Genomic DNA, 23,595 nt, shown 5'->3' with positions numbered 1-23,595 from the left:
TAAAAACCTGGCTTTTCAACCAAATTTAGATGATTTTCCAGGCTTTTTCTCAGTCTTTGCTTTTGAGTGCCAAGACGCCTCAGCCGAAGCAGCAAAGCGCTTTACAAATTCGATTGATTGATAAGAGTGATTGAGAATTGTTTAAAGAAATTAAAAGTTATAAGTGGACTATGACCTGAAGTGAAGGATTAAAAAATGGAGGAACCATATTTTCCTAGCATGTGTTGGTGTAGATCTATATGCTTTGGATTCTCGTGCCCCCTAGTGTTGGGCTTTGATGCTTGCACGTTGTTTTTCTTCAAAGATGTCTTTTGAGTCACGAAGTATGGTGACTCCTCTCTTAGTTGCTAATATTCATGGGCATCAACACCGTTATATTTTCTTTTTTTTTCCAACAATAGGGTTTGAATGTGTACTGATGGAGGCTTCATATTAGGCCGTTACTGCACTTTTGTTTTGGCACATTCGGTCACTTTTTGACTTCGGGAGCATTGAAAGAAACTCCACTGGGTGATTGCTTCTTTTAATTCAGTGACGTTCACCAGACACTGGCATTCTTCGCTTCCTCACCATCGGAGCCTTGTGCATCTTGCCTTGAGGACTAAATCGTCAGAGTGCATGAACATGAATTGAAAGAACACCTTTCCAGTACTGCCCCAGACAGAGGCCTGCCTCACCTTCCGGTCCAAGAAGAGTCTTCAGAACTGATGTAATCGGAGGTGGCCCCATCACAGTATGCAGAGGTAGGACTCTGACACAGGGGATACTTTTGTTACCAGCAGCCCCTGTCTGTGACAATGCGCAGGGGTGAGGCCACGAACCCCAGCATCCCTGACTCTGAGGTAAAGTGGAAGAAGGAGGGGCAGGGACTGACCAGACTCGCTATAAAGCGCAATAGACAGCCCGCAGTGCACGACACACTGAGGCATGTGCCTGGGCTAAGATCAGACTTGTCTTCCCCGACCATAAGAGGCTGGGCCACCTCTCTGGTCCTTCCTCATTTCCATCATCCTACAGTAAGTGTATTTATTCCTTTTATTTGCGGTTTTGCTCGCAGCAGTGGGAAAACGCAAGTTGGTGACAGGGCAAAACTCTGCTGTGATCCCATCAAAAAGGTGTTCTTCTTTAGACTTGTTCCTGACTTGGGCTCTTAGTGTCATATCCAAGGAAATTGAACTTGCGGAAAGGAGGCTGTCGCTCGAGTTGGGGTAAACAGCCGTGTAAACGTCCGCTTAATTCCCCCAGTAGCTGAAATATTGGCCGCAGCCATGGGAACCACTAAAAACACGATGTTGCCTGAGCCCCCAACTCCACCATTAGATAGGCTTTTGAAGGATGGGCCTGTACTGAGCTTAGCGTCTGTTAAATGTGAGCCTAGCCTTAACTGCAGTACTTGAGAGCCACTGATGAAAAGGAAGAGGAAAATGAAAACAGCTACACCTTCTGTCAATTCTAAAAGTTTGGCTCACAGCCTGCCTTATGAGAAGACGGTTCTCTCTTTCCAGCAGGCTTGCACCATTACTGAAGACAATGAGACATGTCAGGGGAAGCACATTTCAACTTGGGAAGGCGTGGTCAACACAATGAAGACGTTCTTAATGGATGCAATTGCTCCGGTCTTAGAATGGCTTGGCGCTCTGGAAGGGGCTATTGAGGACTTAATTGCTAAGCAGACGCCCATATCTAGTCCACCAGCCATGCAGCCCCATACAGTGTCAGGACGGGCAAGTCCTGTTCCCCCAACCTCTCTACGTGTCCACTTATGTAGCGGTTTGTACCCTTTACATGTCTAATACCACTGGAGCCCCAGGAATGTCAGCTCAGAGCTGCCCGAGGTCAAGTGGTACTCAACGCAGCAGTGACAAACTCCACCGCCGCTCCTGCGATATGTCATGGGTCTGAACAGGGTATTTTGCAACCATCATCTGGTCACAGGTTGGAAATGCTTCCTGTCGTTCCAGCTTCCTCTGAGATTTTCTCAGCACAGCTCTACTCATGGTCAAGAGCCTTTGCCTCCTAGCTGTTCCCCATATGTGGCCGTGGTGACAGGGGTTCCTACCATAGAAAATACTGTTGGTGAATCTTACAAAGCCCTTAAAAACAAATTGTGTCATTGGCGCACTAGAAATGCTGACTTTACATCCGGGAGTTCAGTGGTGAGTAGATTTGGCTGGGTAGGTCTGTCTGTCAAGTCTTTAAAAGGAGACTGTATTATTGTTAACTGTAGGTATTCAGAGCTGCCTTTCCAATTAATAAGATCGAGCTTTAGGAGCTGGAAGAAAAGTGCTGCTGACCAGATGTCTGTCGTCCCATTGGATTATTTTTACTGTTTACCCATTTTTTACAGTGCAAAGGTGAGAGCAGGCTGTTGCACCCCTTGTGGTTCAGCGGAAAGAGGAGAGTATGAGGTTGTGACACACAGCAGGTTCCAGGTGCTGTCAGAGGTGGATTGAAATGAGCGACTTAAATGACAGCTTGAAGCCCCCTCAGCTAAAGGGTTAATTGGCCCATTGCTTATTAGTTGTTGCCCATTGCATCGGGCTGATAGCAGTATTGCCACGGAGGGGGTGGCTCATGACTTGGTAGACCCCGCCTGTAATACCCTGATCCCTGACCTTATTAGTGGGGGGAGAGGGCCAAGTCTGATGTGGAGTTCAAATGAATTGTAGGCCAGAAGTCCCTTTCTGCTAAACAAATGGGGTCACGCATTAAGCCCAGAACGAACACCTTGTCTAGTTAAAGATGTGAATGGTCCAGTTTTTGAGCTGTGTTCTAAAGTCTTGCCGCCCAGTACAATTGTCGTAAATTCAACCCAGTATGACTGTTCAGTAATTAAGGCTTGCCCTGCTTTTCCGTGCCCAATGGTTTTACGGTTTCTCTTTTGGAATGTGGCAGGACCCCAATCTAAGCTGAACAGCCAGGAGTGGTTGATCTTCATCAAGGACTGTGACATATGTTGCCAAAAGTCTTGGTTGTTAGACTATCCTTTCACCAACAGGTTTAGGTCCTTTTGTTCCCCAATGGTTCATTCGGTGGCTGGCAGGGGGAAGGGGGTTCCTTTAGTCTTGGTTTCCACTGCAGTAGCATAATTTACAACCAAGAAATTATTTTCAAATCTCTATCAGCTTTTGAAGTTATCACATCTTGAAACGTTTCATATAATCCTTGTTAATTTTTATTATAACTGCTGTGGGTGTCAACCTGTGGGGATTATTGAGGAAATGGAAACTATCCTCTCAGAACTCATGGATTAGGAGCACAAGGCTTCCATTGTATGGGTGGGTGATTTTAATATATCTAAATGTGTTCATGGTTAGCGTCATGTTTGCGGAATTATAAATGGACAGGGTGATCATGTGGGCTACTTTTACCATTTGGAGTACGGTGAAGCCCTAACACGAGTAATGTTGGTTAACAGTTTGTTTTTTGCTTCAGATTTAGTGAATGAATATTTTGCCTGCACCCTAACTTGTGTGAAGGTCAAGGGAAGTGCGACAGACCATGTCTTATTGTCTGAGAACCTGAATCAACAGCTAGGGGAGTATGAGGTTCTTTGCTCCCCTTAGAGTGATCACTACCTGATCTCTTTTGAGCTTTAATTTGTCCATATTGCCACTTCTACCTGCAGGCAGCCATTACCCCTAATTTTTACCCCCAACAAAGGGGTTCACTGGAAGTGGCATCACATCGAAGCCAACAAATTCTTAGCAGAAGTGGTTAGTAACAATCGTGGAGTAGTTGATAACTGTTTAACGGATGATCAGGCTCCAGGTATTATCTGTTCCAACTTTACTGAGATCTGCACTGTTGTCTTAAATCTGGTATTGACAGACGGTCGGTGGAGGGAGCGACCTGTCCAGGCCTGGTTCAATTCTGAGTACACTAAAACCCTAAAAATTCGAAAACTTGTCACCCTACGAGATCCTGAAGTGGTTTGGGTAGCTTGAAGAAATTATAAATCTGCCATTGAGAAAAGAGACTGAAATCAGAGCGACGGCCTGGGATGATTTGGAAAGTGCTGCTGTCCTAAAAAAAAAAAAAAAAAAAAAAGGGCTTTTTGAGAAATGGTGAACAGGCCGTTTTTTACTGAAAAGAACCCTTCTTGAGACTGACTGTCACATATTGGAGCAGGAATGGGTTTCCCATTTTTCTAAAATATTTATCCATGTATTGCCCATACCCAAGATGTTGTCAGAGGTTGTTAGTGTGCTGCAATCAGCTTTAATAGATTTTAGTAAACCTATTTCAGTGGTAGAGGTGCGGTTGGCAATCTTAAACTCTACGACAGGGAAGGCGCCAGGTCTAGATGGGTTTCCTGGCAAATGTTTGTCATCACCTGGACCTTTGCTGTCCAATGTGTTTAGGTCCTTGATAATTGGAGGGCCCTTGGAGTCAATGAAACAGTCAATTACTGTTCCTGTTTATAAAAAAAAAGGTAGTTAAAATATTCCCTCCAATTATTGCCTCATCTCCTTGCTTGATTTCTCTTTAAAAATCTTTGGTAGGGTTATTTTGGGGATACTGGAAACCTGGGCAGAGGACAACCTGTTATTTACAGACTTGCAATATGGCTTTCGCCTGGATTGGGGTACTACGGAGCAAGCATTAAACCTAGCCCTGATTCTTGGTAAATATGTCAGTCAAAATAGGGGCCATACATATGACTTATCGACCTGTCCTGTGCTTTTGATTTCGTGGACAGGGGCAAATTTTGGGATATCATGGGTCTAGCGGACTTTAATTTCCCCCCCCCCCCCCCCCCCAATAAACTTTTTACAAAAAACAAACTTCAGCAAGATAACCGTATGAGAGTCCGGTATTCTCGCAGTTGGGGGACTTGATGCCCCGCATTCCAGTTACTCGTGATGTAAGACAGGGCTGTATTTTGGCCCCTATTTCATTTTCATTTTATTATAATGCTTTAGATTCTTTTCTGAGCTCTTGTACTCTCGACGTGCCTAAAATAGGCATACAACCTCTCCCGTTCTGCTGTACGCAGATGATGCAGTCCTTTTAGCGCACAGGGCGAATGGTTTACAGGAACATTTAGATGGTTTTCTCAGTTTTACACAGGGGTTGAAGTTTAAGATTAACAATGATAAATCATACATTTTAATTTGTGGTCCTAAGAATACACTCTCTAAATAGTTTTTTACGGGTGACATGCCAATCACTAAAATTACACACTTCAGCTACTTGGTCATTTTGTTTGATGCAAAACTGTCCTGGAACCGTTTACTTATACAGAGGTCCCACATGATGGAGGCAGGGTGTGAATCGCTGTTAAGATTAGCGAGGAACGTGGGTCAAAAGCCTCCAAGAGAATTAATTTGGTTACATAAAAGTGAATGCCTCTCTGTGGGCACATATGGGGCGAGTGTGTGAGGATATTTGCCCCGACAGTCCTTTCAGATAGTAGAGAACAGGTTCTTGGACTTTTAGGACTCCCCACATCCACATAGTGTTTATTTCTCATTATGAAGTGGGGTTAGAGTTTTTTTTTTTTTTTTTTTTTTTTTTTAGAAATCTGGTTGGCCTGACACCTATTTTTTATGGGTTAAAGTCTGGCCTTCCGCTAAGTTGATTTTTACCTGGAGAATCCTGGAGGATTGTCTTAACTTAAGCAATACATTAGCTATCCCCTGGATCGCTTACATAAAAGGGACTCTTCGAGACTTAAACCTGAGTTGCCATTTTGAGACCCTGGAGAAGGTCAAGCCAGCTGTGGAGGCCCATGTGAAGGAACTGTTTTACACCCACTGGAAGAGTTTGAGACTAGCCGAAGTCGTTGATATGACTTCAGTGCAGCTGTATATACCTAATTACCCATGCAGCGGTATGGACCCCTACTTAATGTGGATAAGGGATCCAAAATACAGGTTTAATTTAACCCGGTTTAGAGCCAATACAGTTCATTTTAGGGGCTTTTCCTGCTCCTGGGCCATGGTTTGCCTCATTACCCTGTTCCTCATGTGACAGGATTTCTGCACAGTCTACTGAGCATTTTGTTGTTTTGTACGTTGTATCCTGTTTTTAGAAAGCAGTTTTTATGTCCAATTCTTAAAGGTAAATGTTTCACGTCGCATCTAGAAGTTTTATCGATTTTACAACGCTTAGAGTCACCTGTAGAATGCTTTGTTGTATTGAATTATATTATTTGGGCGTTGAAGCTTAAGAAAAAATATGCTTCATGATTTTTTAATGAGGGGTTGGTTTTTCATTGTTGCTTTGTTATTAACTCTTTTAATATTTTGCTGTGTGGTTTATTTCTGTGGTGTTATGGTCGAATATGAGACCGAATAAAGAAAGATTTGAATTCAACACTGCATCATCTTTGGGGAACATGACATCAAGGTAGAAGAAGCCCCTCGGGAGCATAGCTCATCCAGATGTCTCCCTGCCCGGAGGCGGCCTTTTTCTCAGAGTCCGACGAGGAAGAACAGCAGAACGCAAGTGCCTCACAGACATGAGAGAAGACTTCACTGTCAGTACTGTTGTCACTGAACCACAACTCAGAACACCACAGCGGCCCGAATCGCGACATAGCACCACCCCGTGGGGGTCTCATATTGAGCCCAGTATCTAACAAACAACCTCCTTGGCCACCACTGTCTTTGGGGCAATGGTCTGCACCTACCTAAGACTTCAGAGCTGACAATGCTTCTTCCTTCAGGCGCTGAAACAGCACATCTTTTGAGCCCAACACAGGCCTTTGAAGCCAAAAGACCTATTAGCTCCAGCCCCAAAACCTGTTTCACACTGAAACCTACATTGACGTTTAAAACCACAATCTGGTCCCAGAGTGCACTCACCACCAAAGACGCACTCTATTGGCCGCTCCAAGGAGCTAGAGCAACCCATCCTCCAGCAACTGCAGGAAAAGTTTGATGCTCTCATGAAATGCCTATTCATTCACCTTCGGACAGACAAGATCACTACCAAGCTGCCTTCAAAGCCAGTGCCTTCACAGCCAAAAGAAGAGGAAGCTCATCTTTGAGGAGGAACTTGCTTTGGAGACTCGCATCACTTCCTAAGCTTAAGAGGCACGAAGGAAGGGGCACCAGCCCTCTTCCTTTTTCACCTCCTCTGCTTCCCCATCTTTCCCCTTCATCACCTTCTCTGCATACTTCCCCTCTTACATACTCAGTAGAGGGTTCATCCCGCTCATTTTACGGGGACAGTAGCCCATTTCACTCTGCTGGACCCTATGACTCACCTTATTTCCCGGGACCTACTGACGACCTATGGAACAACTACATTACTGATTTCCCAGATGACACCACCCAGTCTTCCCCCGCTGGTTGACATTACATCCTACCACAAAGTCATTCAGAGGGCAGCCACTAATCATAAGGTGGATATACACATCCTCAAGGAAGATGATGACTTCTAAGACCTAAAGCATAGTGCAGTTCCTCCCTATACTTAAGGATATGTTTAAGGCCACCACAGACACTTTTAAGGACCCTCTGAAGACAGTGGTTACACCCGGAGCAAGTAATATAAGCCCTCTCCCAATAGCCCACGCTACATACATGGGTATGCGCCCTGCCAGATTCCCTTGTGGTCCACACTGCACATAAGTGAACCCAGGCCATGCATTTGTTAAAGGATGGGGTCCCTGGTGACAAACCTCAGGAAAAAAGTGGCTGGAATGGCCTGAGCAGGAAATATGCTCTATACACATAGAGGTCCCAAATCAGCCCCATCCCGTTCCTGAGGCTTGTCACCAGTGACCCCCCTTTTACATATCATCTCGCTCTCTGACTCGTTGTATCCCCGAGTCCTGATGGTGATCCCGCTATTTTTATTAGGATCGAAACACCGACAGCTCTAAAAACACAGACCCTATATGATTGTCGAGAGGTTGCTTTAATGGGCTGTGCTGTTAATGTGTGTGTTGATACGCGTCTTGATAATGATTTATCACTTGTGTATTACCTCTAAAGAGGCACCAAGCATGTTTATTTTGCACCAATATTCACTGCTCCACTTTCTTGAAATCGTTTTTCATAAACAGCTTTGAATAAACTTTATTTGCCATTTGATTCTTTTAATCTAAATTATTGTTACTACGGGCCACTGTGTTTTTTTTTTTAATTATAGGTATTACCTCAGGTCACCGTGATCCTTGGTACTCCCTTGTTGAAATGTTATTACCAGCAGTGCTTACAACACACAGTTCTTCACAGTCTTTGGTTTACCATAAACATGGTCAAATGTCACCTCCAACCCCTCCAAATGCGGCCCTTTCCGAGTGGTCTTAAATTACGTCAGCGTCAAAGCCTACCCAAGCCCTCAAAGGGTCACAGCCTTTGGCCAGTTTGTACTTTTCTTTTCAGCCAAATCACCACGTCACAGTAAGAACTGTAAAGCAACTAATGTGGCATGATACGTGATTGCCTCGTGCACAGCTATTGTTCCCTAGGCGCAGCTACACATGGCTTCTTTGCAACAGTGCCTGTCAGCCCAGTAGTCACAAGCAGATGGTCAGATGGAAGATGTAATGCTGGTGACAGTCACAAGTTCATTACTCTCTGGACCGGGAACAGCGCAGACCTTTCCTAGACCCCGTTCTGCAAGTTGCTATTACCACGGACGCCTCCCAAGCCGGGTGGGGGAGCTCACTCGGAGTGCAGTGAGGATTTAGTTGCATTAGAAAGGACAGCTCAGGCGTCACATGATTGGACGTACTGAATGTACAGGATTTTAATCATTTTGATCACCACATCATGTTATCAACTTTAAAAGCCTGAAAGTCCTAGTTGGGTATAATGAATGTTAAAGCTAAGATCTGAGGGTTACTGATGACTGTCCAGCTGGCACATTGTTTCACTGACCTTTGCATATTGGTAAGGGTGAGTACATACACATTTGGTGATCAGCTGGAGACACTAGACTTCTTATCAAGTTTAAAACTGAATTGCACATAGAAGGAATTGCTGAGTGTTTTGAACTTCGATTTCTTTTGTTAATCTGCTGTGGTGTTCACCTCACTACTCTGCCACAGAGGCAACTGTGAAGTGTTTTAACCCTAACAAAGGGACAAATGAGAAACTGACGCAGTAAGTAGCCGATGAGTAATGATTGTTTGGCTAATCTGGACGAAGTTATACAGGGCTAAAATGATCCACTTACATTGTTTTTCAACAAGTTCCTGAAGGAAAGCTTTTCTCACGTTATTAAGTCCCAATCCAGCTTTAGTAGTTTAGATGGAGCATTTCTACCCCGTTTAGCCTGCTTTTAGGACACTTATTTTCCAATAGTAATAGCAGCAGGTTTGTAAAAAATGAATTGCAGCCGTTTTGGTGGGGTGATATTTCACAGAAATATAATATATTATAATTTTGGAACTAAAGGGCCTAATCAAGACACATGCACAGATGGCTTCTGCCTCTTAGCTAGCTAGTGGAAAATAGCACAGATTAGATCTGTCAACATGCCATCACTATGAAGTCATTGGAATTGTTTCCTCTGCAAGACTGATGCATTGGGCCTAACGTCTTAGATCTAGTCCTCGTTCCAACTAAGCAGTTGCAATTTTTCATCACAACCAAATTCTTTTAACTTCTTTATCGTCAAACTTTCACGTTTGCTACTAAAGTCAGCCCCAACTTCAGTTGCTGTATCTCCTCACCTGTAACTTGGACTCCTCAAGCCCAGCCCTTTCGTGGCAGCACTCCTGCACTCAAAACCCATAATCCTCAGCCAACTCATTTTCAGCTCCTCGCTACCCACAACCTTAGGGTCATTGCCCCTTATCAGATCTGTAGGGAAAGAATGAGAACTAGGGTGCAGTGAAATATTTCAACAGTAGGTCTGCTGCAGTAATACATTTCAGTAACGATTGTTTTATGTACAAAATGCATTATCAGACATAGAATCAAATGTGTAATTTTTGATGTATCTTTCAGATCAAAAAGTGATTCATGCATTTCCAATGGAAGTACTCCAGAGGAGGCAGGAAGACGTGGTAGCATTACATCAGAACTCAGTAGTACTGTCAAGCTGAATCTAAAAAGTGGAGGAGTTAGAGCTGAGAAATGGTTGTGATATGAAATGTGTGTGATGGAAATGAAGAAGACAGAAAAGTATTAATCTAAGGGATAAAAGAGAATAAAAGATTAGGCTGGCAAGAGAAGATATGGAGAGCGTATAGATTAGGAAAGGTGGGAGGGCAAATGGGAATTACTAGGGTGAATGGGACAATACTGTGGATACGACATATAGGATAGGATATGTGGAGAACGTAGGGATGAAAAAGGAGAGCCTTAGGTGGGCAGATTGAGACTGAGGGGCGGATGAAAAGGACGCGTGCGAGAGAGAGAAAAAAACTTTGTCCGACCTGATACATTGCATCTGGAGATATATTTTAAAGACAAATCTGCACGAGTCATAAATTATTTCACTGATATGTAAGTAATTCACTGCTCACAGCAGTAACTACAAGGTTGACAAAAACGGAACTGAGACCATCCTCTTTTCTGACAGTTGTATTCTAATCCGTTTTAGACAACCAAATTGTTCGATAAGATGAATGTTTATCTTACTATGTAAGGCTGTCCTCAAACATCCATAAGGGATTACTGGTGTTTGAAGTAGGAGAAAAACAGAGAACCCCCTATAGTACTGTAGCATGATTTAGATACATTTTACAGATTTGTAGATGTTTAGTGAATGTAACAAAGTGGAAAATTAACCTATTTAAATAGTATTGGTGTATTAAAAGAAGATTAACCTACTCCAAAAATAAGTATTTAATTTTGTGACAAAGTATTTTTATTTGTGGTATTTGCAAGATGTGACAAACATATAGAAGAGGAGGGGGTGTCTCCCTTCGAGAAAGAAGTGAGCTTTTCGCCCCCTATTTACACATACAGTAACCCCACTCTGTGGTCTAATACATACCAGCATTTCTCCCTCCTGCCTGGAATGGTCCATGGGGCAGATCTATATTTTAGAACATCTTGCTCTTCGCTTATGGTGAGTACATTAGTGTCTTCACCTAATTTCACTAGACTGCCAGAGATTTCACAAACCAGCTGACACCCCCAAACCCCCCCCCGCACCCCCAACACACACAGTCCAAAGAGGTTAAGTTTAGTGGCAGTCTAGTGGGGTCCCTCTTCTTTGAGGCGCCTGCTATGGTTATTTTATAACATCTGGCGCCTCGCTAATGGTGGGTACGTTAGTTTCTTCACCTAATTTCTACTAGACATTACACAAACAGAAGACCCCACACACGTGCATACACACAAACACTCTCTCACTCTTCCCTTCTCTCTCTCTCTCTCTCCCCCTTTCTCCCTCTTCGGAGTTCCCGTACTGTTTAGCAGATCCTGCTGTCCCCACTGAGTCGGAATGTTAGTTGTCCATGGCCATGTGTGACCACAAGCAGGAGTACCATTGATTCATTTCTAGTGGGTCCCTCTTCTTCGAGGAGCCTGCTATGGTTGTTTTCTCTTCCCCCAGTTTTTGTCCACTCTGGGTTGATACTGGGAATAACTTGCTGTAACCCCTATGAGAATGAAATCCGGTGTTTCTGCCACGGGCCAATGTAGCTTGGAGCTCAGGCTTAACAGGACCGCCATCCGGACATGTCAACCATATGTGTAGTTGGTCTCCCAAGTCGCCAGGACAACACGTTTCCATGTTTATTTTGTCCTTTAGACAAGTAGGCACAAACCTCTGCAGTACAAACCCTTTGGCTGCCAGTTTACAGTATGACATTATGGAGCAGGGAAGGGAATTGTCTGCAGTTGAGGTAATGTTTTGGTCCGTGTGTTAATGCTGTTTGAACTTGTATTTATGGTTCATTAATGCAATACCTTTATTATTAGGGTGAGTACTCTAAATCAATGCTGTAAGCTCTGACTACAGTGACAGTGGGCCTACTGAAAAAATGTGTACACATGTTTGCAAGTTTAACAATATAATGCTCCCAGAATGCTCTCAGATCGGATGCACATATTTGCAGAAGCTTGAAAGCAAGATTGGTGATTCTTTGCTTTCAAAATAAATTTTCACAAAAAATGCAACTGGGAAAAGAAAAAGTTTTGCTTAAGTACTGTGAAGTTTTAGGTACTATTTCTTTGAAGCATGATTTTGTAAAATGTATTGATGCATGCTACTATAGTGGAAAATCAGTTCAACCACTTTCAACAAGACTATGGGAAATATTAAAATAAACAAGCATTGGCTAAGGCAGTAGGTCTGACATTGGTGGTCAGTTGTTTGGTTTTGGCAAGGCATGGGTTGTTTTGACACAGCTTTTGTAAAACGTTATTGTTGTGGGAGGTACCGGGCCCTCATCAGTGTAACAAACATTGGCAAAAAGCAAACATAGTTATTGGTCTCAAAAAGCATACATTGCCACAATAATTCCTGGCAATGAACAAAACTAATTTGTGTGCCGAAATGCTCCTTGTGAAAGAGCAGAATGCTGTCACTCACAGTGAAGCCAGCCGATTGAAGGATTGAGAGAGAGAAATAGGATTTTAATAAAAACAAAAAGTCTTGGTTAACGCAATACCTAATTAGGGGCCCAGTTCTTAAAGAATTCACAAAAGTGCATCCATGATATGTCTTTGCATTAGTGCAGATTTAGGTATTTAATTAATTCACAAGAATTCACAGACGTAGACCAGGAAATCGTACTCCTAGAAAATATTTGCGAACTGCATTTTAGCGTGAGCAAATGTGCATATGTAGATTTGTTCATGTGAAAATCTGTTGAGCGTTTACAGGTTCACTTTCCCTTCAACAACAGTTTGCCCTCGTCAGGAGTAAATTTCCAACCTTTCTTAGCATAGGAAAAAAAATAGAGAAGAGCTGGTGAAAACCTCAAAACGTGCAAGTTAATAAGTTTGCACAGTCTCAAAAGGGCATTCTATCCCTGGACCTATTGCTTACTGCTACCTCCTGTTCCAATATGTAGACCTGCAGAACGGTGTCAAAATAATTTGCTAGTATTTATGCCATACTATAGTATTAGCAACACAAAAAATGATAGATGGAGTGCTGAAACTTTTACAAACACTCACCCCCAGTCACAGCTCACCATGCCATCCCAGGTTGGACCCAGGCATATGCAAATCAGTCTTGACCCTTGTCCAGCCCAAACTGCCAGGCCAGGTCCTCCTTGAACTGAAAGCAAGCATCCCGGGACCGGTTTTAAGGAATCATCCTTCATCGGTCAGCGTAGCTGGAATTCAGTGGCACAGTAACCAAGGGCCCCACGTCTAGGCATACCCTTCCCACCTTGGCGACTTTAGCAACACAAAAGTATGATGGACGGAGTGCTGAAACTTTTCAAACACTCACCCCCAGTCACTGATCTGGGTTTAATCCATTGTTCTTTTGCTCACCATGCCACACCAGTTTGGACCCAGCCCCATGCATGGTCTGTTGTCCATGGGAACAATCCAGCCCAAACCGCCAGACCAGGTCCTCCCTGGACCGGAAGCAAGCATTCTTTTTGCACTTGTTGCCCTAAGTGTGACAGGTATGCCTAGACGTGGGTCCTGGGCTCCCCGTGCCACTGGAGTCAAGCTAGCCTGGCTGAGGAGGGGTGATACCCCGAAACCGGTCCCAGGATGCTTGTTTCTAGTCCAGGGAAGACTTGGCCTAGCAGTTCGGGCTGGACTGTTCCCATAGGGAACAGGGTCAAGACTGATTTGCATATGGCTGGGTCGTAACTAGAATGGAATGGGTAGCAAAAAAATTATGGATTTAGGTCCTGATCTCTGTACTGGGGTGAATGTTTGACATTGTTCAGCGTTCCGTCCATTAGTTGTTCTTTCTACTATAGTGTTAGTCGTGGAATAATCAAAGAGGTTATTATCAGCACTCCTATATAATGAGATTGTTGCTATAATTTGTCTCAGGACTACCTGGCACCAAAGGGACAAGTAGATTCTTTTTTTCCGGAACAAGTAGATTTATGAAGCAACCTGTCCCATGCACAAGTAGATATTTTAATCAATTCTATACCCCTGTATATACTGGTTGGACAGGACTTTGTAATGCTGTTCCCTGCCTAGTATACTTGCGTGTGACTTTGAGATCCCTCTACACGTCTGTTGCTTATCTGAGAGGTCTTTCCCAGAAGTTTAGCCCATCTGAAGGAGTATGGGTATGTCTAGGCTAATGAATCATCTACGAGTATAGTGTATAAGGTTGAGATTACTCCCTTTGAGGCTGTAGCCACTCGGGTATTTCTACATTGACGTCGGGTCTCTCAGAATCATTTCTTTGAAGATTGGGTAGTGAGCACAATGTCTGATTTGGGCGTATTGTAATCTCTGTTTCCCCCAACCTGGGGGGTGGTCCCAGCCTTGGAATAAATAGGGTCCGCAATTGGTCTGTCCATATGATGCCAGGAATTCTACTATTCCCTAGTTCACCAATCTGCTAGGACTCCTAGCCGGCAGGCCTTATAGTATATTGACTGGTAGGACTCATAGCTGGCAGTGTTTTATTATGTCGATATGTCTGGGAATGCTCGGCATAGCGTTTTGTACGCTACCCTAAGTTTCCCCTTGTTCCAAATATAATGTAAAAGAATACTTTTCAAGTTTTGCAGAAAATGAGTAGGGAACCTGAATAGGTAAGCCCTAGGAAAGATATGGAAGCCAGGCAAGTCATTCAACTTAATCACATTTATGCGACCCATCTTCGAAATCGCAAGACTCCCCCATTGCTCCAGGCCACCTCTTATCCTCCTTCGGCTGGGGTGTGAAGGTTTGAAATTATAGTTCCACTATGGTTGGGGTGATCCAGACCCCATAAGTGATTTAGTTAGATGACCATTCAAATGATGTGGGGGTTTTTTCAGCTTCAGGTTCTGCTTGCAATTAATTCTAAAGCACTAGAGCTTTAATTTTCCTTATGCTGGTGCAGTCAGAAAGCTTTCACCTCAAATGTATGTTCATTTCTGTAATTGTTGGCTTTTACACGGCAATGCTTCATCTATCTCGGAGTCTAATTTAGGTGTTTACAAGTTAAAGGATGCAGCCCATTGGGGCATCTTAAAAAATGTTTGAATGTGAAAATATTAACTGATAGACATCAAGTTGCAGATTCCATACCTTAGAATTTCCCCAGGTGTCAATCTGGATCCAGAGATTTTTCTCAAGCAGTACCCCGTGCGCAGTTAGGTGGCTTTGATCAGCTCTGCATCCGTCATCGGCCTCCGCGCAGGATATTACATTGCAGGCCATATATAGGCGCCACCACAGCGTGCTGACATCAGTTCTTTTCTTTCCATGCCAGCCAGTGCTTATAACAAGAAAGAACTACCCCTCATTCACTTTTTGTCAGATTTTTTTTTTTCGACTTTATTTAAAGCTTTTTTGAGTAATTCTATATCTGATGTGTCAAGAGATGTCTTCTTGTAAGCCCGGATTCAAGCCTTTTGGATCCTGTCATTGGGGATGTCCGCAACGGATTTGCACCTCCTGTGCCTTTGGTGTCTGTAGCACGACCACAACCTGAAGTTGTGCTCAGAGTGCTGGGCCATGAGTTCAAAGTGTTTAAGGGAGCGGTCCCTAAAGCTCATGACGGCCTGGCACTCAACTCCACGTAAGTCCTAGTCTCGGTCAAGAGTAAGGTCTCTGGATCAGTCACAGAGCTGCCCAACTTAGAGTTTTATGAGGCCATGCACCTCATTTTTGTACAGTCTAACTTCGCTGGCGCAGCTTTGGGCCCCACAGAGTAGGAAGGGGCCCCTTCAACGTCACAAGTTACTCCCTCAGCTTCCAGGGACACCCATGGATATGTTCCTGGATTCAGACTGGCATCAGTCATACCACTGCAACCTTCCCTGCACCAGATCTGACACCGACGCTCCCGGTGCTAGTCTCATCCTCATTGCTGACTCCGAGACCGAGCCGGATGGGCATTGTATGATGCCGGATCCAGCGCTGAAAGGAGCCTTGCCCGCTAAATCGGATCCTGAGTCTTATTCCTATGGGCTAGGTTACGGTGAGGAATGGGAGGGGTCACTGGACCCTTTGGAATACCAGCTCCAACACCCAATGGACTGGTGTGCGGATCTGGGTGAAACCAGTGGACTGGATACCTCCCCATGCTCTCTCCCCACATTGTGGCTATGGAGGAGGGAGCTTCATAATCAGTGATGGTGCGGAGAACAGCTGAGGTCCTAGTCCTTGAGCTCCCTTGGTGGCAGTCGGGACCAACCTCCTGACAGAGGAGCTTCAGCCTGGGGTTCATCATCTGAACCCCTGCTTCCCTTTAGTGAAGCCTTTACAGGTGTCCTTCTGGGTACCTTGTCCAAACACAGCACAGGGGTTCCTGTGTACGGGACAATTGCCTGTAGCCATCACCCTTCACCAGGTGACTCAGGGTTCCTAACTCAATCCCCTACCCCTCCGAGCTTGGTTATCCGAGCCTCCACTTCCTAGGGCGTGTTCCCTTCTGCTCCCTCAGATAGGGAATCCAAGAGGCTGGACACACTTGGGAAGAAGTTTTCTTCTGCCTGCCTAACATTGCGCTCCTTGAACAATCCATTACTTTTGGGCTGCTTTTCCAACAAGCTGTGGGATACAGTTGCACAAGTGCTGTCAAAGGTCCTGGAGGAGGCCCGGGCTGTACTTTCCCAGGCACTGCTGATGGGAAAGACGCATTCAAGTTAACGATCCGATGTGGACTGGATATGAATGACTCACTAAGCAGAGCGGTTGCTTAGACAGTGGTCCTGAGGCGCCACGCCTGGTTGAGTATCTCTGGTTTTTCAAGGGCTATACAAGCTAATCTTATGGACATTCCCTTTGGTGGCACCCATCTATTTGGGGAGAAAGCAGAGCAGTGCTTGAGCCCATCTAGGATTCTGTGCTACAGCTAGGTCCTTAGACCTTGCGGTGGCCCCTAGTCCCTCTGTCAGCTTTTCATGGCTACGAGAGGGGTGCCCAGCCATGTCCATTCCCTTCCAGCCACTGTGCTGCACATGATGCCCAGGCTCTGTGTGGCCAGGGACGTAGGATCCACTGTTCTTGTGGATCATGGAGCCAGCAGTCTGCCCAGTTTGCTACCCCCGCCCACCCCCCCCCCCCCCCCACTGCCACTTCTGCAGCTGCCTCCAAACCTTACTTGTCTGACTATTCCCCTCCAGAGACCAGTTGAAATCAGGATCCACCATCACCAGCTCCGCTGGCAGTCCTTCACGTCAGACAGGTGGGTTTTGCGGATAGTCCGAAGGAGCTACTCCAGCCCCTTTGAATATACTTTGTCGTGGTTGGACTCTTGCTCTAGGCAGGACTGCTGGTTTAGGGGTGACAGCGCTTTTGTCTGTAGGTGACTAGACCAATCCTACAACAAGTCGAAACTGTCGGCCCAACCCTCCTGGCTCACAAGCAGTACCTCACCAAAAACCCAAATAGTAAAAGGTAATTTGTGGCATCCTTTACGCATAGCTTCAAGAGTGTGACCTCTCAGGGGAGTCGTGGTTAAACGGAAATTACCCTTTTCTCACATGAGCAACAAGTCTCAGTCATGCACAGGCAATAGAGATGCAGTAAAGTTTTTAATAGGTTTTATAAACAAGACTGCAACCTACTTTAAACTGCATGGGCTGCAATGGTTAGGATAATGAACAATGCAAGAAACAGAATTGTAAAAACAAGAGTCATGAATACAAAGACCGCCACCATCTCACAATAACATAAGAGGTGAAATAGGTGTGAAATAGGCCCTAATATCCCAGCATGATAAATCTAATCTCTAACCTGAATAGAGATAGGCAAGTTAAACCTAATCTACTAGTACCATGAGGTCTCTAGATCAGACTTTGTAGAGACTCGAAGGCTGGGTCTGCATCAAGGCGACTTGTAGCATAGATAGCATTTATGGCATCTGGTAGGAATCCCTCTGAAACCCTGTTTGCGTGAGATGTATTTATACAGATCTTGTAGGATCCCTGATGCAGGTATGTTCCCAAACAATTGATAAGCAGGCATGATTGGGGCAGCAATTATATAAAAAAAAAATCTCTGAAAAGGTACAGTATCTTACTGTCACATGCAAGTGGGAAAGTACATGATGTGAATACCTACATATATCACTTATCTGTGATGCTGATAGTGACGCCTTCACAGAGTGGCACTGATAACCTGTAATTAAAACATCTTCCTAACTATAAACATAGCAGTCATTTTGGCAGAAATAATTGAATAAATACACTAAAACAGAGCAGGCTAGGTAGGTTAAAAGTCATAAGGTGATGGGGGCACGGGCCTGCAAGCCAGAAGGCTAAGCTATCTCCTGATTCCCAATAAAACCAGATAGGATCTACTACACACTCCCCATTGCCAAAACAAGTATGGCACCATAATGATGATGCCAGAGAAGGTGAATGAACCCAAGCTAAAATGATCTGGACTAAAACAAGCTAAAGTCATATTCAAATACAACAAATCTAACTAAAAACGTGTTAAAATTAGCAAAAACATACGAAGATACAAAATGTGGACCATGACAAGCACAGCAGGCCAAAGTTAAAGGTAATGTTGGAAAACGTTGAAACTTTAGAGTAGGCCAATGATCAAATTCATTTAATAGTAGTCATGATCTTGAAGAATGTCTTCGAAGCCAATGAAAGGAAGAGCATCCAGGAAAGAGACCACATCGTCCGATGTCAGATCAATGGCAGGATTGGCAGACAGATCCATGGAGCATTAATGCACAGCAGCCTCAGATGCAGGATCACCCGCGAGGGCAGCACCATCCAAAGTGCCTAAAGGTGCCAGATAGTCCACCAAGTGGGGGCGCGTAAGTGGCATCGCGAATCAGCCTCAGCCCCAAAAAGAGATCCCCGATGGATGTAATGCTTTAGCGTTAGGAACACTGGCTTTGGTTACCGCCTCTAAGGATGACAGCGGGGGTAACAACACTAATGCTCTTCCCTTGTGCAAGTGGCCTCTCCTTGATGACAGCCATCTGTACTGCCGTTAGAATTTTTTGTGTGGGTGCAAAGCGTTTTTCTGCATTGGGATATAAATGTAATTTATATGCTATGGGCCCTGTGTCCCCTTCGTTAAAGGTGACATAAGTGAACCCAATGGCACCAGCAATTAATCTGATGACCAAATTTGTTTTGTTCTCACAAGTGTGCAAGTGTTTTCCTTCCAACATGTCCTGTTGCAATCCTCTAAGGATGCGTGTATGTTTTACTGTCCAGTGTCTGCTATACAAATCTGGGTATATTAAATCGTAGAGTCGCTTGATGCGTTGGGCATAGTCAGGAATGCATGTTCTGCCGAAGTTGAGGAAACCAAGTAAAGACTGTAGTTTCTTGATAGTGTTTGGTGGCTGGAGTTGAGCACACTTCTCTAAAAAGTGTGGGGCCAGACTTTCCCTTGTTTGATAGCTCAAATCCCAGGAACAATACACTGAGAAGGGCTATTTTAGTTTTCCTAAAATTAAATTAGTAACCAAGGGCTGCGAATCCCAGAACGAGCCAATAGACTCTGGCAAGATGCATGTTGAGGTAGTCATCTGTGAGATAGATGTCATCCACATAGGACAATGCATCCGGATCAATATCATGCAATATTGATGTTAAATGAGCTGAGAACAGCCTTGGGCTGTTCTTGTAGCCTTGGGGCAAATGACAAAAGCAGATTTGTGAGCCAAATGAGAATGCACTCAGGTCCCGACTTTCGTGTGCTAAATTTTGGCAGAAAAAAAAGTTGGAAATATCCAAGGTAGTTTTTCATTTTTTACACACTATAATGTTAATGCTGTGCTGTGTGAATTTTGTGTATGTGCGTGTATGACTGTTTAAGTGTCTGTAATCTAAGACTGTTCTGTATGAATGGTAGGGTTTTGCAACAGGGAATAACAGGTTATTCATTGCAGAGACACAGGACTCAGTTACACCCTGGTACTCGAGCTGAGTGAGGATCTCCCTCACTGGATCTTTAGCTTCGTGTTTAACTGGATATAGAGGCTGAGGATGGGGGGTGTAGACCTGTTCGGTATTACATGTTAAGGGGAATCTTTATTCCAACCTACATGGTTGTGGTATAGCGCAGGTGCATGTGCTAAAGCCGAGTTGACCGCGTAGGCTTCTTTTACCTCTTTTGAAACAAATCAGAGAAAGAAGGCAAAATGACATCTTCTCCATGTGGGAGCTTATTGACATGCTCGGGTGCCCAGTCCTTTTCGGCCAGTAAGATATCGCAACTTAGGTTCATCCCAGAATATCATACTAATGATGCGCTCTATGTCTCCTTCAATTTGGATGTTTAAATCATAAATCCTGTCAGGTGGGAGAACACTCCCGTCCGCAGTCTCGACTGCAGTAAAGTCGCTAGTTGCTGTCACATCCAGATGGTCTTTCAGACTCTGGTGCTGTACCATGACTTCTGCTGCGCTGTCTAGCCGTGTCACCGCCCACGTCTTGTTCTTCGGCAAGGTTCTCAAGTTTACTGCCATTTTGTAATTGACAGTGCTTCCACCTTTTTTTTTTAAACTGTGGCTTTTGTTGTGGGGACTTACCTTTTTTGTCTGAAGACCACAGTGAGTCTTCTGTTTCAGGTAGTCAGGGCGTTACTCTGACTGGCCCACTCTCTTGCTATGTCTATCAGGTGCGTCCTGAAAGGACCAAGAGAGACATATGTCAGGAGCGTTTATATTTTCTCTATTTCTGAGATTAAATCTCCTTTTGGAGTCCTCAGGGTGTGAGAATCTGCTCTCTGACTTAGTCTGTCTTTAATTTATTTTTGCCAGCGCTTTTGTGAACCCTCCTGTGCTTGTTTAGTACGTTCCTTAGGGGTGATACTGTGTATTTCAGGCTTTTTCCGCATGGCTCCCAAACTATCTTGTCCTATACTGGTATAGGTATCAGAAGTTATTTTCGGTAGCTGTTTCTCCTGTTCCAAATGTGGAATTTCTCAGAGCCGCTGGCGTATGGGCAAAACTACTACTTCACTGTGCTCAATGACACAGGGGCAGAAGCCTGGGCTGAACCACACCTCCCAGAAGACCAGAGGGAGGAGGCCACATTGCTCTGATGCGCCCAAGGCGCTCTAATTGAGACTCGCGCTTCCGCTGCACGGAACGCGCCCGGGCAAAGAGTGGGCCCGTCTGCGGTCAACAGAGACTGGGCTGGGCCTGCCGTCTTGGCTTTTTGACCTTTTCTCCTTCTATGCATTATACTCCTTTGGCTTTCTGGAAACTTCCCATTATTATTGGCCTAAGTTATTGGGTAATCTCCCCCCATACCCGGATAGAAGTTGCCTACTCAAGGCGGTAGTAACTCTAAATCCTAATTATGGGTAAGAGGAAGGTTGGGGGGAGGACAGAAGGTAGATATGAAATCATGCCGCACCACGATTGATTTTCTTTTAGAGTGGTAGGGGTCATTTCAAAGGAAATTGACCTCACCAAAAGATGTTTATCTTTGGGGGCAGCAGGATTGTGAGAAGGATTAGAGGGAACCCCCGTACCCTCTGAATATGTACCCGATATTCATCCCACAACTGATACAGTGGTCACGAGGAATGGGGACGTCCAGATAGAGCCTAGAGCTTCACCTAGCATAAACCCTACACTAGTAAGCCAGTCACACATCACAAAAAGGAGAAAACGATTTGGGAGGGGGGCTGATAGTAACCTGGGTCTCATCATGTTTGAAAATATGGGATCCACAGATTGGAATGATTTCACATCCTTTCTTGATAACTTGCTTAAACCTATTAATGCAAAAGCGGACAAATTGGAGGGGGAGGTGGAAAGAATATTGGAAATATGCCAGAAACTCTCTGCCAGCGGTGTCCCCCAGAACCCTGTGGCAAAGAATACTGCTTCTAATGAGTCAGGTCATTCACATATATCACTGGGCACAGACACCTTAGATCTGCCAGGAATTGCACTGATCCCCCACACAAGGGCAAGTAAAGGAGATCCAAAATATAGACAATACCGGGCAAGTAAGGGAGGCCCAAAATATAGACCAACCCACTGGGTGGCATAAAGCCTCTAAGAAGAGACCACTGGGCATCGTTTCAGATCGCTTACGACCTATACAAAATCCTGAAGCATCTGAACCATTTCCCTTGAACACCCAGAAGAGCAGGTCTGTCCGCCTACATCTAAGAGAAGAACTGCCTACTGTCAATCTAAACCCAGAGTCTTGCCCTTATGTTATTATAATGGCCAATGTCTCCCCCCCCTCCCCCAACGGCTTGATCAGAGTGAGCAACAGGGGGACCTGAAGAACAAGGCTATGCATTGGCTAGTGCAGAACAATCTATTCTCAATGGACTATGCACACCATATAATACTAACTCGGAGAGTAGGGTGAGTGGGCCCATTAGGGAAAGACCATAGGGGTGATTGCATAATTATACATTTTAGAAACCCTTGGCTGGTGAGGGATATCCTGTCCAGGGCCTCTTTTCGCCCCCAAGCTAGAAACATCCCAGAATTGCTCCTGCTAGGTGTATTCTATAGACATTTGCAAACTGGTCAGCCAAGACACAAGACACTCCCCCAATGTACAGCCATGGTTTACAATGGCACACACAGGCCCGAACATACCGATAATTTACATTCTACCTCCCCGTTACCACCAAGTAATAAATACCAGGCATTGACCGATATTGACGGACTGCTATACAAGGGTTCTGTAGACTGTGAGAGGATGAGGTTAAGGACAGAGGGAACAGCCAATCGTAAGATGGTCACGAGCCCCAACAAGCCATTCATAGTCCACCAAAGTACAGATGGTACAGTTGCTGTGGATTCTATTTACAATGAGGATGGGGAACCGACTGAAGTAGTTCCAAAAGCAGCCACCCTCGGTATGGAAAAACCACAGATGCAGGTGATTGTCAACAACACTAATGGGCGCCACTACTTTGCAACATGGAATGTGCAGGGCCTACTTGGTAAAAATGAGACAGAAGAGCGGGGTACAATAATTAGCAAGTCAGATGTGGTTTGCGTCCAAGAAACTTGGTGTGCTTCACCTGTCTATGTCCATGGATTTACCTCACACCCCCTGCCAGCTTCACCATCACAATCTGGGAGGGCCAAATGGGGGCTAATGGTTCTTATTTCTAATAAGCTCCCAGTAGTGGTTAAAAAAAATCTTATATGGAGACCGCACACTTCCAATTGCTATGGCTCAAGTGTAAGAATATGGTGGATGTGGTCATAATTAATTACTATAACAACATTTTTGATGCCACTCTTTGTAGGGTCGCCCATACCCTGGAACAAAGTTTAAATACGTTTTTACGACCTAATAGCTCTAATCCCATATTTTATTTGGGCCGGGGACTTTAATAGCCAGCCTTGTCCCTGCACCTCCTCATGGTCCTGTGGGCTCACCACCCCCGACGGGTCACACCTGACTTCTTCTCAAATGCTCCCTTCCATCGGAGATGTTCTAGACAGTGCCGTTTTGGGCCTATCCTCCCAAACAATGAGTCCAGAATATTCAGGCTATGATTCTGATGTCAGCCACCATCCTGGGTTTTGGTAAGACTGACTCTGATGCTGCTGGAAATCATGGCATCTGAAGTGCTAGTGGGCGTAGCATCAGGGGAATCTCTCCAATATGGTCCAGAT

The 23,595-nt window shown here is 44.7% G+C and overlaps 1 protein-coding gene across 3 annotated transcripts in view; it reads left to right on the top strand.

The window, feature by feature from the left end:
- The window catches only part of ITCH (itchy E3 ubiquitin protein ligase), a 779,961-nt gene that overhangs the window by 746,112 nt on the left and 10,254 nt on the right, over window positions 1-23,595 (top strand). The gene's annotated exons all lie outside the window — the stretch shown is intronic.

This window comes from Pleurodeles waltl, chromosome 7 (assembly GCF_031143425.1).
Source record: "Pleurodeles waltl isolate 20211129_DDA chromosome 7, aPleWal1.hap1.20221129, whole genome shotgun sequence".
NCBI lineage: Eukaryota > Metazoa > Chordata > Amphibia > Caudata > Salamandridae > Pleurodeles > Pleurodeles waltl.
Note: the sequence above shows the minus strand (reverse complement) of the source record. Positions and strands in the feature narration are given on the sequence as shown.